This window comes from Sus scrofa, chromosome 5 (assembly GCF_054392235.1).
Source record: "Sus scrofa isolate SSC_HxYL_T2T_F1_AM1 chromosome 5, Sscrofa_HxYL_maternal_Yorkshire_Landrace_v2.0, whole genome shotgun sequence".
Classification (NCBI taxonomy): Eukaryota; Metazoa; Chordata; class Mammalia; order Artiodactyla; family Suidae; genus Sus; species Sus scrofa.
The window spans coordinates 64,142,492-64,160,630 of record NC_139387.1 but is presented as its reverse complement, the minus strand read 5'-3'; the positions used below and the strand labels follow the sequence as shown (position 1 = coordinate 64,160,630).

The 18,139-nt window shown below is 37.5% G+C and overlaps 1 protein-coding gene across 2 annotated transcripts in view; it reads right to left on the bottom strand.

The window, feature by feature from the left end:
- Positions 1-2,360, bottom strand: part of RERG (RAS like estrogen regulated growth inhibitor) — a 113,315-nt gene extending 110,955 nt beyond the window's left edge. For both annotated transcript variants that reach the window (XM_003481681.5, XM_084956712.1), the window contains exon 1: positions 2,201-2,360. The gene's annotated coding sequence lies outside the window, so the exon portion shown is untranslated. The remainder of the gene's footprint in view (positions 1-2,200) is intronic.
- Between the last annotated feature and the right edge of the window lie 15,779 nt (positions 2,361-18,139).

Sequence of the window (18,139 nt, the reverse complement as noted above, 5' to 3'; positions counted from 1 at the left end):
AGATTCTTCCTCTTTGTCATCTGGGCACTGGGGGTATATTTCCACAGTAATTCATACTAAGGCTCTCCAGTTCTGAACTTCTGCAATCAATGTTTTCAACTTAAACCCAAGACTTCACTTTCAAGTCTGTTATCTAAACAAATGAACTGCTTCTGCCAGCTTGTTGGCATCTATAAATTTTCAAAAGGAGCTTCTCCGGAGCAAGAAAGAAGTAAAGGTTCTTTTGAAAAAGTGTTTCTACAAAGAAATTGTTTCCTTCATGCAATTGTTTCCTTCATTATGCATCTAAACCATTGATCTGTACCTGACAAATTTTGCATTTGCTGATTTCTACAGTGCCAGAGTTTCCTCGGAAGGACAAAAAGGTCAATACTAACATTGGCTGTGGTTTACTTCATCCCAAATGAAAAAACTCCTTAGAGATCATTAATAGCATAAACCCCAGAAGGATTTAACATCTGTAATTTGTCTAGTCCCATACTTTTGGCTAAAGATAAAAGAATTTTATTTGTCATTTTATATGCATTCATTAAGTAAAGGCCTCTATGTTTAAGGTTCAGAGCCTCATCACAGAAATATCACAGAAGCATAATATATCGAGATATATTATCTAAATACCTTCTAAATAAGAATGGCAAGCATTTCTTTGAAACATAGAACATGAAAGTGTCTGGAGCTTATATAAACAACAATTTATTTCATGCAAAACTGTTCATTCCCATGCACATAAAATCCAGATAATTTACTATCTGATTTATGCTTCAAGAAAGTAGCCATCAAATGTGATTAAAAAAAAAATTGCTAAGTTAATTTTTCAGTAACTCCCAAATAGCCTCAGAGGCATAGGAATTTGACATAAGAAAGGAAAATTGTGTGGATTAAATTTTTCATATGTACCTGAATCAGGATACAGCTAGTTACTGCCTATCTTATGTTATGTTTAGAAACATCCCTTAAAGACACAAAACGGACATACACCCTTCAACATTTTATTTCTCACATGAAAATGTGCAAAGTTACATTTGATAAATGTATAAAACAAAGATAAATGTGTACATTATTTTAATAAGTGACCTGTTGCCAAGTCTCTGATGTTCTAAATAATTCATGATCCAAGACCTTCCATAACATGGATCTAAAAAGACATTCGTTTTCATGTTGTTGTGCAGAAATATTCTGGCTGGGTCTTGAAGCTGCCATTCACCTTTTATATGGATAGTGCTTTATTAGGACAAAAACTTCTTAGTTCCTATCACTCCTAGAGCTAAAATCACACTTAGATATTTCAGAGATTAAAGGTGTATTGATTTTTTTCCCCTAAACATAAAGATACCAAAATAACGCTTAGAATAAGAAAAAAAAAAAAAAAAAAAAGCCAGACTCGAAATTCTGTGTTACTATTAATGCATGCATTGATTCATGCCACTTTTATGCTAATCATAAAAGCGGCCACCTTCAAGGAGCTTACAATCCCATAGATGTATGACATTTGGTTCACTAATAAGCTGATTTTTAAACTTATTTAAAAAATAATTTATGCATCATAAACCATTTTTCAGACTATTATACTTATCAAGGTCCATGCTTTCTACTTCCTCTTGGCAAAAAAAACAAAACAAAAAAACAAGCATCTTGATAAGGTATATACGATTTATAAGATAATAGTGTTTCTAACTGCTGTATTTATGGTCTCATCAAAATAAAGTGCAGGTGTTTAGGGAAGCAAAGAATCTAGTCTGGTCGTGGGAATCTAGTCTGGTCTTCCGGCTGCTACTTCCCTAGCTCTGAAATCAAGTTTTCCTGGTCTCAATATGAGGAATTCTCCCGCATTTTATCACAACGCAGCACGCACAGGGATGAGTACCGTTGTAAGAGACTCCTGGCTATGGCGTTATTCTGAAAGCAACAGGTATCCTGGAACGATAAACAAACCCATCATGGACTGCGGGTCACTTGCTTTCAACCTGGGGAGCAAACGCTGCCTAAGTCAAAAGGGCATTCTAGGTCTCAGCTCTGACCGAGGGCGCTGTCAAGCTCGGGGCACCAGCGCTTACATCTCCCTCTCGGCGACCCCCAAAGCCCTGGCTGAGAGGACCCCGTGGCCAGGAGGGCCGCCCCGGAGGCCGAGCGTTCAGGGGCTCGGAAGGGTCTTCAGGAAGTCATCCCGAAAAAGCCACCTGGGCACGTGCGTGACACTCACCTGTTCACACTCTCCAGGCCCAGAGAGCCGCGGTCCCCCTGCAAGTTCAGAATCAGTCCCCCGGGACCGCTACCCCTCCCACGCTGCGCGGCCCAATCTGTGGGTGGCGTTTCCCGGCTGCTGGGCTGCGACTGCGGGGGGCAGCGGCAGTAGCAGTAATAGCTGGCGGAGTGGCCCGGGTCTCCCCGCAACCACTCTCTCCGACTAGCGGCGGATGGACTGCGGCAGGACGCGGGCTCCGGCGGACGAGGCCGCCGGGATGCTGCAGTGTGGCGCTCGCGCGCCCCCTACTGGGGCTAGCGCTCGGCTCCTCCAGCGAAGCCGCCTCCAGGCTGGATCATTCAAAAATCAGTTTTCGAGCTGCACTCGGACAGGCTTCCCTTTTCTCCTGCTAGATTCCCGGCCTCTAGGTTCTCGTTGAAGGATCTCACTCCTTGGGTTAAAACATTTGCCTGTAAAAGGATCAGTATGTGACCTTTTCGATTCCTTACTTCAGAAGGTCCTCACAACATCCCTTAGAGGTACGTTTAACTTTCCCCATGATTCCCACGAGGAAACAGAGGATAAATCACTTGTCCAAGGCTAGTAAATGGTTGGAATAAAAATCCAGGCCGATTGGAAGCTGAGATGCTAGGAGAGACATATGTACTGCATTAAATTGAACTTCATATCTCTATACTGGAGAAAGTTCCAAAAGATTCACATTTCCCCTTACAAGATCAGCATTTATAACGTTCGAATTGAAATCACACTCAATCATCCTCAAACCTAACGAAAATGATTAATATTTGTGCTGCGCTAGACTCCCTTTCACATCTCTCATCTCATCTGATATTTACTCCCTTCATTGAGGTAGGCACTCATTAAAATTATTAGCCTTCCGTGATTTCCTATTGTGGCTCAGCAGAGAGCCCACATTGTCTCTCTGAGGTTGCAGGTTCCATCCTGGGCCTTGCTCAGTGGGTTTAAGGATCTGATGTTGCCATGGTTGTGGTAGGCCCCAGCTGCAGCTTGGATTCAACTCCTAGCCCAGAAGTCCATATGCAGCAGGTGCAGCCATTTAAAAAAAAAAAAAAAATTGCATTTCAGAGCCAAGGAGGTGAGTTTCAGGGAGATTAAAAGATTTCCCAAAACTATGAAACTTTTGATGAGAAGCACGAAACACCCATATTATTTGTTTTCCTGTGAAGCCTGGTGTTCTTAACAAGACACCCGATGGCCTCCAGAAAACCACTGCCATGTCGAATAGACTAAGTGAACAGTGGTAGGTGAACAGTCTGTGTCCCTGATGGAAGCGGTGTAACAGGGCAGGCAGTTTCCAGGACCAGCTGACCTGGAAAGCCACCAGTTGTGAGCCATGCTGAATGGAGGAGCTGTGTCTGCACAAAGCTAGGAATTAGCTCCCTGAACAGGATCTTAATATATTTACTCACCTCATGAGATATTTTACCTTAAAGGTTAAAATTATTAGTCGCATAATAATTAGATATGTTAAAATTACTTATTACATAATAAAGCTACCTTAAGTAAAAATTATTAATTGCATATTAATGACATCTTAATTCATTGTGTTTAACCATATATTTGCTTATATTTAAATTTAAATGGGTTTTTATATATCTATATAATTTTTGTTTAACCATATATTTATTTTAGTCAATGTTAATTGACTTCTTGCTGTTTAAAGAGGAGGAAATTAGCCTCTTATTATGTCTCTCATGTTCCCCTCCTTCATCTTATATTTTTACTTTTTTTTTTTTTTTTTTGTCTTTTTAGGGCTGCACCCACAGCACATGGAGGTTCCCAGGCTAGGGGTCAAATCATAGCTGTAGCTGCTGGCCTGCACCACAGCTACAGCAACGCCTGATCTGAGCCACGTCTGCGACCTACACCACAGCTCAGAGCAACGCCCTATCTCTACCCTACTGAGCGAGGCCAGGGATCAAACCTGCATCCTCATGGATGCTAGTCAGGTTCATTTCCACTGAGCCACGATGGAAACTCCTGTTTATTTATTTTTTTATTTCTGTATAATTTTTATCGATTTATAATATTTGATTTGTTTCGTAGCTTTAATTCCCAAAGTTCTTTAAAACTTAGTTTTTTTAAAACTTTATTCCATTTAAATGGAATAAATGTATTTAATTATTTTACCATAGTTCTACTATTCCTGATTATTTTGATTAAGCCCTTCATTTGTTCATTAAGTAATTTTTTTTTTTTTTGGTTACATCCCAACACTGAATCCTTACCCCTTAGACCACCAGGGTACTCCAAGCGATGTTTTCAAGTAGGTCTTCTAGGTGCTATCTTGTTTATTTGAGAATATCCACCTTTCCTTGCTGTTTTTAATTCATTTTGCCTTAACCCTTCTTTGGCTTATTATGATCTTTTCCTCCTTTATTTCCTTCATAACATTTTTTTCTATTTATTACGTGGTTTATTTTAATCAGATATCAAATTTCCTGCAATATCCATAATAAAGGAATTCTTCTTGGCTCTTTTCCTCCCTTATCTGAAACCTTTGTTTTCACTACAGAGCAATGGTTTGAGGGCTGAGCATTTCACTCTGTCTACCATCCTGAGATGAGAAGATAAAGCAAAGAGGAGAGGTCATGCGAGTCTCTGCGTAGCCTTGTTAATGACCTTGTACCAGGATTTAATGCAGGCAGTCAGGATCAGACACTGTTCCAAAGAAAAGAATCCCTTCGTCTTGAGATGCTCCCTAATTTGTTCTTGGAATCTTCTACACTCTCTCCTAAGCCGTTTCCATAAATACACTCAATCGTGTCCCCTCCTCCTGTCAGAAAAGAAGGATAGTTACTCAATTCATTTCACTCCAAATTTAGAGGTATTCATTATTGGTGAAAAGAGTGCTCAGGATTTGATGACTCATCAATGCTGCTTCTGCAAGGCAGAACCTTTATACCATAATCCTTTATTCCATTAGAAGATTTGTTTTGAAGTTTTAGAGCAAGAAGTCAAGCCCATCTCCTTGTTTTGGTGCTGCTAATGATTTTTTTGTTTTGTTTTGATTGGGGTTTGGGGTATTATACTCTTGTTATTATATGCTTAGTTAGATATTAGGCAAAGGAAAATCTGTTTTTGGCTATGATTGGACTTTCCCTCTGACTGGAGACAAATCTACAAGCTTGCGAAGGATAGTCACAGAGATGAACCCAGATAGTTACACAGAAACGGACGTGGGACCTTGGTCATTCCATGTGCTCACTGCGTATTGTCTGTGAGTCTCTGGGAGACTTAACACAAGAACAACTGCTTAGGGTCTGAAGGCTCGTTGGAGACTTCAGAGATCTCAAAGCCTCAAAAAGACACTAGAGTTGAATTTAGCTGGAGTTCAGAGACCTTTGTGAACTTCCTGGACATTCAGTTGAGACCATATTCCAGGAGTGAGGGCCATGCTTAGGAATAAGAGCAGTGATCTAAGAGTAAGGGTGGATCTGAATTACACTGTCTACCCTAAATAAAGACTAAAATGAGGCCTGGACAGGGACAAGCTAACCCACCAGGGAATTAACTGCTTGCTAAAACTAAACTCAACACTGTTGAGAAAGATAACATAATTGAGAGCCTGTGAAACTATCATCTATAATGAAAGCATACTGTACTAGTTGGTTAGGGCTGCCATAACAAAATACCACAGACTGACTACCTTAAACAACAGAAATTTATTTCTCACAGTTTCAGAAGCTGGGAAGTCCAAAATCAAGGTTCTGGCCAAGTAGGTTTCATTCAGAGGCCTCTTCTCTTGGCTTTTAAGTGGCTGCTTATTCCTCTGTGTGCTCATATGTCTTCTCTGAGTCTGCAGGGAAATAGAGAGCTCTCTATTATCTTTTTGAATGAAGACATTAATCTTATCACATCAGGGCCCCACCTTTATGATCTCATTTAGCCTATTTCTGTAAAAGCCCTGTCTTGAAATAGAATCACATTGGAAGTTAAGGCTTCAATATATTTGGAGGAACTAGAACCTTCAGTTCATAATACATACAGTAGAAATTACTAGATAGGCACGAAGCATGAAAAAAATCACCAAAAATAAAAAATAGAAGTAGACAAGTAGATGACCCAAACATTGGAGGAAGTAGACAAGGACTTCAAAATTTCTAGGATTATTGCGCTAAAGCAAATCATGAACAAAAGTATGAACAAAAATAGATAAAAAATATAAAGTATTTATTGCGTTTTTATCCATTTTTGTATTTCAATAGAAAAAGAGAAACTATAAAAATGATTAGGTGGAGATTGATCAAGATGATGGAGTAAGAAGACATGGACCTCACCTCCCACCACGAACACATGCAAAAGATATCTACAGGTGGAAAAATTTTCACTGAAAACTAGCTGGAAGCTGGCAGAAGGACTCCAGTACAACCAAGGCTAAAAGAAAGATACACATGTAATCAGGTAGGAAGGGGAGAAAAGCAACCAGGTAGGGACCTGTGTCCCTGGGAGGAGACTCAAAAGAAAGGGGAGAATACACAGTTGGATAGTTGCCCTTGGGAGTGAGTGGTAAGAGTCACAGATGGATGCCATAGTCCTGGGGTCCCATGTGGGGAAGACAAGCCCCCTTGGCTGGTTGGAGGACTACTGGGACTAACAGGACACTAGCAGGAAGCTTGGACTCTACTCATGAGGAGATTGTGCACTGGCTTGTCCCCAGGCTGGGCACAGAGAGGTCTACTCTAGAGGCTGCCAGGTTTCCTGTGACCACCATGGTGTGCACTCCAGCCTGTGCCAAGCAAATGCTCTGGCCCTGATCACTGCACATCATGGAGTGGCACTGGATCTGCAAAGAAAGACTTTGCAATTAAAAAAAAAAAATTCCCAGGAAGCAAAAGTCTAGGACTAATGGCTTTACAGGGGAATTTTCCTAAACATATAAAAAAAAAGAGTTAATAACTATCCTTCTCAAACTATTTCAAAAAATTGAAGAGGATGGAATATTTCCAAATTCATTACATGAGTCCATCATTGCTTTGATACAAAAAAATTACATGCCAATATCTCTGATGAATATAATTCCTCAACAAAATACTACTGAATCAAACTGAATAAAAAAAATATATAAAAAGGAACATACATCATGGTCAAGTTGAATTGATACCAGAGCCACAAAGATCGTTCGATATTTGCAAATCAATCAATGTGATGCACCACATTAACCAAAGGAAGGATAAAAATTACATGAGAGGAGTTCCCGTTGTGGTGCAGCAGTTACAAGCCTGACTAGAATCCATGAGGATGCAGGTTCAGTCCCTGGCCTTGCTCGGTGGGTTGGGGATCCAGTGATGCCATGAACTGTGGCATAGGTCACAGATGCAGCTCAGAGCCCATGTTGCTGTGGCTGTGGCTGTGGTGTAGGCTGGCAGCTGTAGCTCCAATTGGACCCCTAGCCCAGGAATCTCTTTAAGTCTTGGGTGCAGCCTTAAAAAAAAAAAAATTACATGAGCATCTCAGATGATGCAGAAAAAAATCATTTGACAAAATTCAACATTCATTCATGATAAAAACTGTCATCAGAGTGGGTATAGAGGGAATATAGCTCAACATAATGAAGACCATAGATGACAAACCCACAGCTAACATACTCAACAGTGAAAAGCTAAAAAGTCTTCCCCCTAAATTTAGGACCAAGATTTGGATGCCCACTCTCACCAATACTATTTAAGATGGTATTGGAGATTAAGCCCTCTTTAGTCACTTCATTTGCAAATATTTCCCACTCCTGGGCATCTATCCAGAGAAAACTATGACTCAAAAAGATACATGCACCCCAATGTGCATTGCAGCACTGTATACAATAGCCAAGATCTGAAAGCAACCTAAATGTCCATCGACAGAGGAATGGACAAAGAAGATGTAGTACATATATGCAATGAAATATTACTCATCTAGAAAAAAAATGAAATAATGGCATTTGCAGCCATATGAATGGACCTAGAAGTATCATACTAAGTGAAGTTAGTCAATCAGTGAGAGACGAGTATCATATGATATCACTTACATGTGGAATCTTAAAAAAGGATACAAATGAATTTGTCTGCAGAATAGAAACAGACTCACAGACTTTGAAAAACTTATGGTTACCAAAGGGAGCAGGTCGGGGAGAGGAGTGTACCAGGGGTTTGAGATTGGCATATGCACACTGAGGTATATATAATGATCAGCCAACAGGAACCTGCTGTATAGCACAGAGAACTCTGTGCTAATCTATGTGGGAAAAGAATCTGAAAGAGAATGGATATGTGTACGTATATAACTGAATCACTTTGTTGTACAGCAGACTTTGTAGATACTTCAAAGATACTTTGTTTATACTTCAATAAAACTTAAAAAAAGAGATAGTCCTAGAAGTCTTAACCATTGCGATCAGACAAGAAAAAGAGATAAAAGGCATCTAAATTGAAAGGGGAAAAGTAAAACCATCTCTATTTGCAGATAGCATGTTGCTTATGTAGAAAACTCTAGTTTCCATCAAAAACTACTAGAACTAATAAATCAATTCATCAGAGTTGCAGACTATAAAATTAGTATACATAAATCTGTTGCTTTTCCATATATTAATAGTGAATTATCAGACATAGAATGTAAAAAAATCTTATTTAAAATTATATCAAAAAGAGTAAAATATCTAGGGAAGAACTTAACCCACCTATATATAAAACTGTAAAACATTGATAAAGGAAATTGAAGATGATTCAAATAAATGGAAAGATATCCCATGTTTTTGGATTGGAAGAATTAATATTATTAAAATAGCCATACTGTCCAAAGCAATATGTAGATTTAATGCAATTCCTATCAAATACCCATAACATTTTTCCCAGCTAGAAAAAATAATCTTACAATTCATATAGAACCACAAAGACCATGAATTGGCAATGCAATCTTTAGGGGGAAAAAAAAAAAAGCTGAGGTATCACCCTCCCAGACTTCAGAACATATTACAAATCCACAGTAATCAAAACAGCATGGTACTGCCATAAAAACAAACACATAGATCAATGGAACAGAATAGAGAGCCCAGAAATAAACCCACACACCCATGGTCAATTAATCTACAACTAAGGAGGCAAAATATACAATGAAGAAAAAACAGTCTCTTCAGTGAGTGGTGCTGGGAAAACTGGGCAGCTACATGTAAAAGAGTGATATTATAATATTTTCTTACACCAGATACAAAAACAAACTCTAAATGGATTAAATACCTAATGTAAGACCTGAAATCATAAAACTCCTAGAAGAAAACACAGGCAGAACACTCTTTGACATAAATCGTAGGAACATTTTAAAAAATCTGTCTCCTAAAGTAAAAGAAATAAAAACAAAGACAAATAAGTGGAACCTAATTAAACTTAAAATATTTTCTACAGCAAAGTAAACCATTGACAAAACAAAATAAAATACCATTCCAACTTTTGAAATAGAGAAAATATTTGCAAATGAATTGACTTGATAGTGGGTTAATATCCAAAATTTATAAACAGCTCATACAACTCAATATCAGAAAACAATCCAATGAGATGGTCAAAAGAAATGAATAGACATTTTTCCAAAGAAGACATGCAGATGGCCAACATGCACGTGAAAAGATGCTCAACATTGCTATTTATTAGAGATATTCAAATCAAAACCACAATGAGGTATCACCTCACACCTGTCTAAATGTATATCATCTAAAAGTTTATAAATAGGTACATTAGTGAGGATGTGGGGAAAAGTACTCTCTTAGGTGGGTGTGTAAATTGGTGCACCAACAATGGAAAACACTATGAAGTTTCTCCAAAAACTGAAAATAGACCTACCAGCCATTCAACTCCTAGGTGTATATTTGGAAAAAATGAAAATAGTAATTTGAAAAGATACATTTATCCCAATGTTCATAGCAGCACTATTTATAATAGCCAAGATATGGAAGCAATCCAAGTGTCCATCAGTAGTCAAGTGGATAAAGAGATGAGGGATATATATATATATATATATCCCATTATATATACATAATGGAATAATACTCAGACATAAAAAGAATAAAATTCTGCTATTCGCAGAAATGCAGATGGACCTTGACAATATTATGCTTAGTGAAATGTCAGACAAATATTATATAATATTCCATATATGTGGAATTAAAAAAATAAAACAAATAAATGTATATCGCAAAACAGAAAGAGACTCACAGATGTAGAAAACAAGTTAGTGTACAGCAGAAATTGACAGAACATTGTAAATCAACTATAATGAAAATTTTTTAAAAAGAAAAACTAGTGGTTACCAGTGGGCAGAGGGAAGGGGATGAGGCATAGGAGTATGGGATTAAAAGGTATACACTACAAAGCATAAATAGATAAACAATAAGGATATATTGTATAGCGTAGGGAATTGTAGCCATTATCTTGTAATGACTATTAATTGAATATAATCCTTTAAAAAATTTTTAATATTTATTTATAACTCAATGATTTTTTTTTTTCTTTTTAGGGCTACACCGCGGCATATGGAGGTTCCCAGGCTAGGGATCGAATCTGAGCTACAGCTGCTGGCTTATGCAACAGCCACAGCAATATCAGATCCCAGCCGCATCTACGACCTACACCACAGTTCACAGCAACACAGGATCCTTAACTCACTGAGCAAGGCCAGGGATCAAACCCACAACCTCATGGTTGATTCGTTTCCACTGCACCATGATGGAAAATCCTAACACAATGAATTTTATTACATTTATAGTTGTACAACAATCATCACAACCAAATTTTATAGCATTTCCATCCCAAACCCCCAGCCCATCCCCCCATCCTACAACCTGTCTCCTTTGGAAACCATAAATTTTTCAAAGTCTGTGAGTCAGTATCTGTTCTGCAAAGGTAATGGAATATAATCCTACTTAATCACCATGCTGTACATCTAAAACTGATGTAATTTGGAAATCGACTATACTTAAATTGAAAAAAATGAACAAAAAAACCTTTAAAATTATATAGTATTTTAAAATTACAAACTTACTTGATGGGTTTAATGACAGAAATATCAGAAGACAAGATTAGTAAATTCAAAAATATGTCATTGGGAATGTCCAGGGTGAACTTCAAATGAGAAAATAATGGAAAGGCCAAAAACAGAGCATGAGAAATGTAGCACATGGTCAAAAGCTCTGACGTATATGTAAATGGAGTTCTAGAAATAGAAGGGGGGGGGAAGAATGTGATACAGGCGATAGCTGAAGATACAATGGCTGAAAACTTTGCAAATCTGATGAAAGATTGTAATCCTCCAATTCAACTAGCTCCGTTAACTGCAAGCAAGACAAATAAAAACAAAGCTACACATAGGCACATCACTGTTACAATAAGTTGGACTTGAAATTAATTAATTCAAACGGAATACTAAAAGATATAATTGGAAGTTAATATTGTTCAGATGACATCTGATGATCTCTACCTAATAAACTGGCAAGAAATCAGAAACACATTTTCAAAGTTCTGACAATCTGTAAGACCAGCAATATCATAAAAAATCAACCTACCGCAGAGTCTATGAAAAGTTAAATTTATTTATCCAGGGAAGTCCATGCGGTTTTCTACTTTCTAGCTTTGCCTTGATGATATATGAAAACTATTCTGACCTGAAACATTTTTTTCACAAACTAAGATGAAACAATCAAACATATGATCTGTGGTTAAAAAAATGTTAACAAACCATATGAACCCAGGGTCATTTTCCTAGCTGTTCCAGCCTAAATTTGGTTGAATGAACAAACTATTCTCAAATATAATGGTAATTTTATAAATTCAGCTGATATTATGGCCATGGAGTGGAATGAGAAGATAGTGAGGTAGGAAAGTGGGTGAGTAGGAGTTGAAAGCTTAAAAATATTTAACCAGTTGCCAGAAATTCTAAAGTTTCTAGTAATCAGCCATCAACTGATTCAGATAAACAGTTAACTCAGGGAAAACTATACTGAGAAAATAGTACAGTTTTATTCACTATTTATTCACAGATTTTAGCACAGTTCCTGGCACTGAAATGGAACTCTATTAGTTTTCATTATTATTGAACAAAATAAACAGAATAAAATAATGTATATGTATAATCTGTGGATAATAAAGCATACAGTAAATGCATAGCAACTTCTGATTTAATATTTCATCAGGTAAACTTTCCCTAAGTGTCTCCAAAATTACAAGTAAAATAATAAAGATGAAAGCTCACATCAACAGCAATACCTAAAGCCAAAGTTTACACAAAACAACCAGCTTTAACAGTTTAGATTATATCCTTTCATCTTTTTCTTTGTATTCACATATGAACACACGCACCCCAAAACATAACTTTAAAAAAATTACATATTGAATTTTAAGCTACAAATTGTTCTTTTTATCATTCTCTATGTTTTAAAGCTTTTTTCATTTCACTATCTGTGGATATACCTCATTGATTCCACCTTTCATTGTATTAAGGAACTACATGCCAAACACAATTTATTAAATTTATTTAACTATCTAAAGAAAATATTTCAAAACCATCTAAAGAATGCATTTGTTTTTATTTTTTTGGCCACCCCGCAGCATATGGCATTCCTGGGCCAGGAATCAGATCTGAGCCACAGTTGCGACCTACACTGCAAGGCCTGATGCTTTAACCCACTGTGCCAGGCTGAGGATCGAACCATCATCCTGGCACTGCAGAGACAGTGGATCCTGTTGCACCACAGTGGCAACTCCCAAAAGAATGCATTTTAGGAGTTCCTGTTGTGGTTCAGTAGATTAAGGACCTGACATTGTCTTTGTGAGAATGTGGTTCCCATTCCTGGCCTCAATCCGTGGGTTAAAGATCTGGTGTTGCTGCAAATGCTGGCATAGGTCACAGATGTGGCTTGGATCCAGTGTTGCTGTGGCTGTGGTATAGGCCACAGATGCAGCTCTAATGCCACCCTTGGTCTGAGAACTTCCATATATTGCAGGTGTGGTGGTAAAAAGAAAAGAAAGAGAAAAAAAATGCATTTTAAGATAAGAAATACTATTGACCATCTTTTTAAAAAATGGTAATTCCATATACACTGACATAAAAATATTTCCAAAACAAAAACAGAATATAGTATATAAAATTTGATATAATTTATGTATAAAGCCCTATATAATTTCTATGTGGTTATACACACACACACTCATAAGACTTCATAGTAAATATATGAAGGATATAAAGCAGACAAATGAAAACAGTTACCTCAGAAGAGGTATCTAGGTTGGTGTTCATAGGTAAAAGGGTAGTAGGTTTATTTGTAACATTTTTGTTTGTTTTATTGAGTTTATCTTATAAAGAAGATACATGTATTGAAAAATAATGAAACTGTAATCTGTAAAGTCAATACATGCATTCTGGAGATGGTTGGAAAAGCCTATTCAAGGAAAATGGGTCCATTGCAGCAAAACCATCAGTGCAAAAACGGATGCATGGTTGGAATCTACAGTTATATGTCTCACATGAATGCTACCAAGATGCCTCATACACTTTTCTGTGGTGGTTGTAAAAAATGTTTCAGCCAGCTTGCTCATGAAGAGTGATGACAGGAAGGCATGAAAGTAAATTGAAAGATACTGTCACGCATATCTGGAACAGGGGCTATGCTCCTGGCAATCCTGCTGGCCCTTGGCATCTTAGTGCCACCACAGGGCTGACTGCACAGAGGGTTCACTTTTGTAAAAGCCTAATGCCAGTTCAGTGCCCTGTAGGCTGCCTAATTGAAAGTACCATTTTCTGCATATCACACATAGTTTGCCTTTATTCCTTTCTTTCCTTTAGCCAGATGGCAATATCAGGAGATAGCATTGCTGAAACAAAAATGAAAATTTATAATTTACTTCTTAATATACACAGAGTTCAAGATTTCAGAGGTGGGCAAAACAAATAAACCAATAAAAAGCTATTTCTAAGGGTTTACCAAAAACATTGGAAGAAAGCAATAGTCTTTACATTTTAGTAGCTTAAATATCTGCAATTACAGTGAACTTTTAAATAATGTAAGAACTGAGCATTCTTTTTTTTTTTTTGGTCTGCACCATGGCATGCAGAAGTTCCCAGGCCAGGGATTGAACCTATGCCACAGCAGAGACAGCGCCAGATCCTTGAGATGCTGTGCCATCAGGAAACTCCAAACTGAGCATTCTTTGATTCTAATTCAAAGTGATTATCACATCTGAGAATGGAACAAGAATAATTTTAGACTGGCAGAAGAACATCAGCAGAAACAAGATTATGTAATAAAATAAATCTGGAACCAAGGAGCAGCAAGCTAGTTCTCCTACCTCACTGCCATTAGGCTTTTACTAGTTCCTAATGAATGAATTTGGAAAGCAACATCACTACTGGACAATATGAGTAGATGTAATTATTCCTGAGTTCATAATATAGAACAGTCCTTCTCGGATTATATATTTCTGGTTTCATTGTAAAATCTCAAGGTAAAGAGACTACTCAGACAGAACTTAGTTAAGATTCTGCAAATCAGATAAGGAGATCTCTCATCAAAACTAGTTTGAAAAAAAAATGAGCATCTGAAAAATATCTGTGGGGCTGTACATCATCTCGTCTGAGAATGCATAGCAAGAGAGGACAAATGCGATATTTAAATGTTGTCAAGTGTGCTAATTCTGGCTGGCGGAAGAAAAGGATGAATAGCTAGAGGGAAGCTCTTACATTAGAGCATGAATCTATTATAGCATTCTACCCAAAGCTGTGAAAACATTTGCCTCATATTAACGGATTTACAACTCCCACCAGCAAAGCTTCTCAAGGACTGGGGTGACACAGACCAGGCAGGTCAAGCCGAGGTGAAATATGCGGAGGCAAAAGTCTAGGGAGTTGTTCAACAAAAAAGGGAGAAACAGGCTTTTTCAAAATCACAGTATAGAAGCAAGAATCTGGGACCAGGAGACAAGCAGAAGCAAAAGCTGATGGGCGGGGTTCCCATTGTGGCTCAGCAGTAACGAACCTGACTAATATCCATGAGGACTTGGCCTTGATCCCTGGCCTCGCTCAGTGGGTTAAGGATCTGATGTTGCCATAAGCTGTGGCATAATTCAGATCTGGTATTGCTGTGGTGTAGGCCAGCATCTGCAGCTCTGTTTCGACCCCTGGGTGGGGAACTTCCATATGCCATGGGTGCAGCCATAAAAAGACCAAAAAACAAAAAAACAAAAAAACAAAAGCTGGTAGGCACTAAATAAATAAATCATGTTTGACAGTTGTTTATTTAGGAAGTCCATCCTTTTTTCCAACATCTTCCTGGCTTTCTGAGCCCACAATACTCTGAGCTACAATGGAATTCTTGAGTCTGTGTTCTCCAGAAGGAACCTACACAATTCATCCCATTAGCTTAACTCCCCCAAGATGAATTTATTTCTCTCATTTCCAAGTTTTCACTGGGACACCTTAGTGCTGCTTGCACACATAGAAGCCTTGTTATGGTCACTCCATGACAGAAAGACTGGGATACCAACCTTAGGATTTGTCCTCTGTGGTATAATTCACTAGGCATAGCTTTACTATGGGGAGGCACTATTAGCATAGACTTGGTCTATTTAAGAAAATACGCACACCTACTAAATAACCATTAAATCTATAGACAGCAAGAAACTTGTTTATTCTGCAGACACTGTGTGAAGACATCTCCCCTGTGCTGAGGTCAGAGTTTCTGGTGCTCCTGTCCCCTCTCCAGAACCTCAGTCTAGCTTGCTGGCTGTCACTTAACTATGTTCCTAGATCTCCGCCCTTTGAGAAATACTTTTAAAATTTGACTTTCATCATTTTCTTTTTTTAAATAAAATTTGTTTTTTTTTTTTTTTTTTTTTTTTTAATGACTGCATCTGTGGCATATGGAAGTTCCCGGGTCAGGGACTGAACACAAGCCATAGCTGTTGCAACACTGAATCCTTTACCCCACTGTACCATGCCAGGGATCAAGCCCGTGCCTCTGCAGAGAGCTGAGCTGCTGCAGTTGGATTCTTAACCCACTGCACCACAGCAGGAACTCCAACTTTCATCATTTTCCATTTCCTGGAAGCATTCCATAAAGAATGGCCTTTAGTCTCAGAAGACTAGACTGCTGTGGTGAGGGAGATTTTTTAGGGTTGGAAAATTCACTAGCAACCTTGGTGGGATATGAAGAATTTGAGATTTGGGTCCTTTTGGAAGACATTGCCCATTACAGATCTAAACCTTCATTTTAGAGCTACTTTTAAGTATCCTCAGGCCTACCCTATATGGATATAAACCATCACTTGCTGCTTTTAATATGTTGTAAGAAGACACTTATGTTAGTTTTGATTCAAGGAATAGTTTATCTGTGGGGTTAATAGGAAGGATTTGTTAACAGCAAGAGAAGAATACAGAACTATTTAATTTTGAGTTTTCATCCTTGAATTTGCTAAACTCCATAAAAGTTTTAAACAGCAGTGCACTTCTACATTTTGATACAAAACAGCAGACTCAAAATCTGAAACACAGATAACAACCAGACTAAAGTAACTGCCAGTTTCTTTTAACCATGGACACTTTCTGGCTCCATGGGCAAGAAGAATCTTAGGAGAGAGGAACAGATACATAGTAAATCATAAGCACTTGAATTAATATATTCAATCTAATCAGGAGGCAGATATGCATTATTCTCTTTTTAAAGGTAAAGAGAGAAAATAAGTCATTTGCTTCTTATGCCCAGCGAGTCAGGAGATGAGCTCCTATAAACTTGTTACCAAGACACATTTCTTATATTATAATGCAGAAGGCTTCCTGGTGATCATCCCCAGACTGTTATCAGCTAGATTATCATCCTCGTACTGCCAATGTGAGTAAAGCAATGATTACTAACATTCAGACAGCAGCACTTTTATGATGTTCAAATTTCTTTCATGCTACCATTCGTTTCATTTCATTTTATTTTATATTTTTTAAGTTTTGAAAATGAATTTTATGAAATTTTAAGCAACCAGAGATTTTTTTATTTTTGAAATTTAATTTTGTTGGAGTATAGTTGATTTACAACATGGTATTACTATCAGGTGTACAACAAAGTGAATCCTCATACATATAAATATACCCATTCTTTTTTCCTCATATAAGTTATTAAAAACTATTGAGTAGATATTCCTATGCTCTACAATAGGTTCTCTTTAATCATCTATTTTATACAGTGGTGTGTGGTTATTATTCCCACTCATGAGTGATTTTAATTCCAAGGAAGCATAACACCACCAACAAATTTTTGAATAAGAGTTTCGCACATACCGGGACCTGACTTTGCTCGTCTTTGTAGCTCTAGTACCTAAAACAGGGCCATGAAGAGGAGGGATATTCAAAATGCATTCATTATGTTTAATGCCATCTAGTCATTCCCAAATAGATGACCAACAAGATTTTTTCCTTTGGAAACTTACTCTTGTAGCTCTCTGCCTGCTGGACAGTTTGACTATCCCTCTGCCCTCTTAACCTCAATATGAACTCATAATTTTCTCCCAACATAGCTCCTTCTTCAGACACCTGTAATTCCATGTAGACAGTCCTTTGACAGCTCAGTTGGTAGAGAGGAAGACCATAGGCACAATGGTTGGATAGATTCATTTTGGAGAGAAGGAAAGTATAACTCAAAGAGTATCCTGTCTATATTTACAAAGTTAGTAATTATTGTATGTTACTTGGTTATATTTCCTTAAACCTAGAATGTGGATTTTATTTTAAAATATATATATCTCACCATGCTGTACAGCAGAAAAAAAATTGTATTGGGGAAATAACAATAATAAAAAAAATTTGAAAGTAATATCCTAAAAAAAAAAGAAAAATATATATCTGACCATGTCATCTTTACTCTTAGGTTATTTCTATCATTTGTTTATTTAATGAACATTATTGAAACCCTAACAT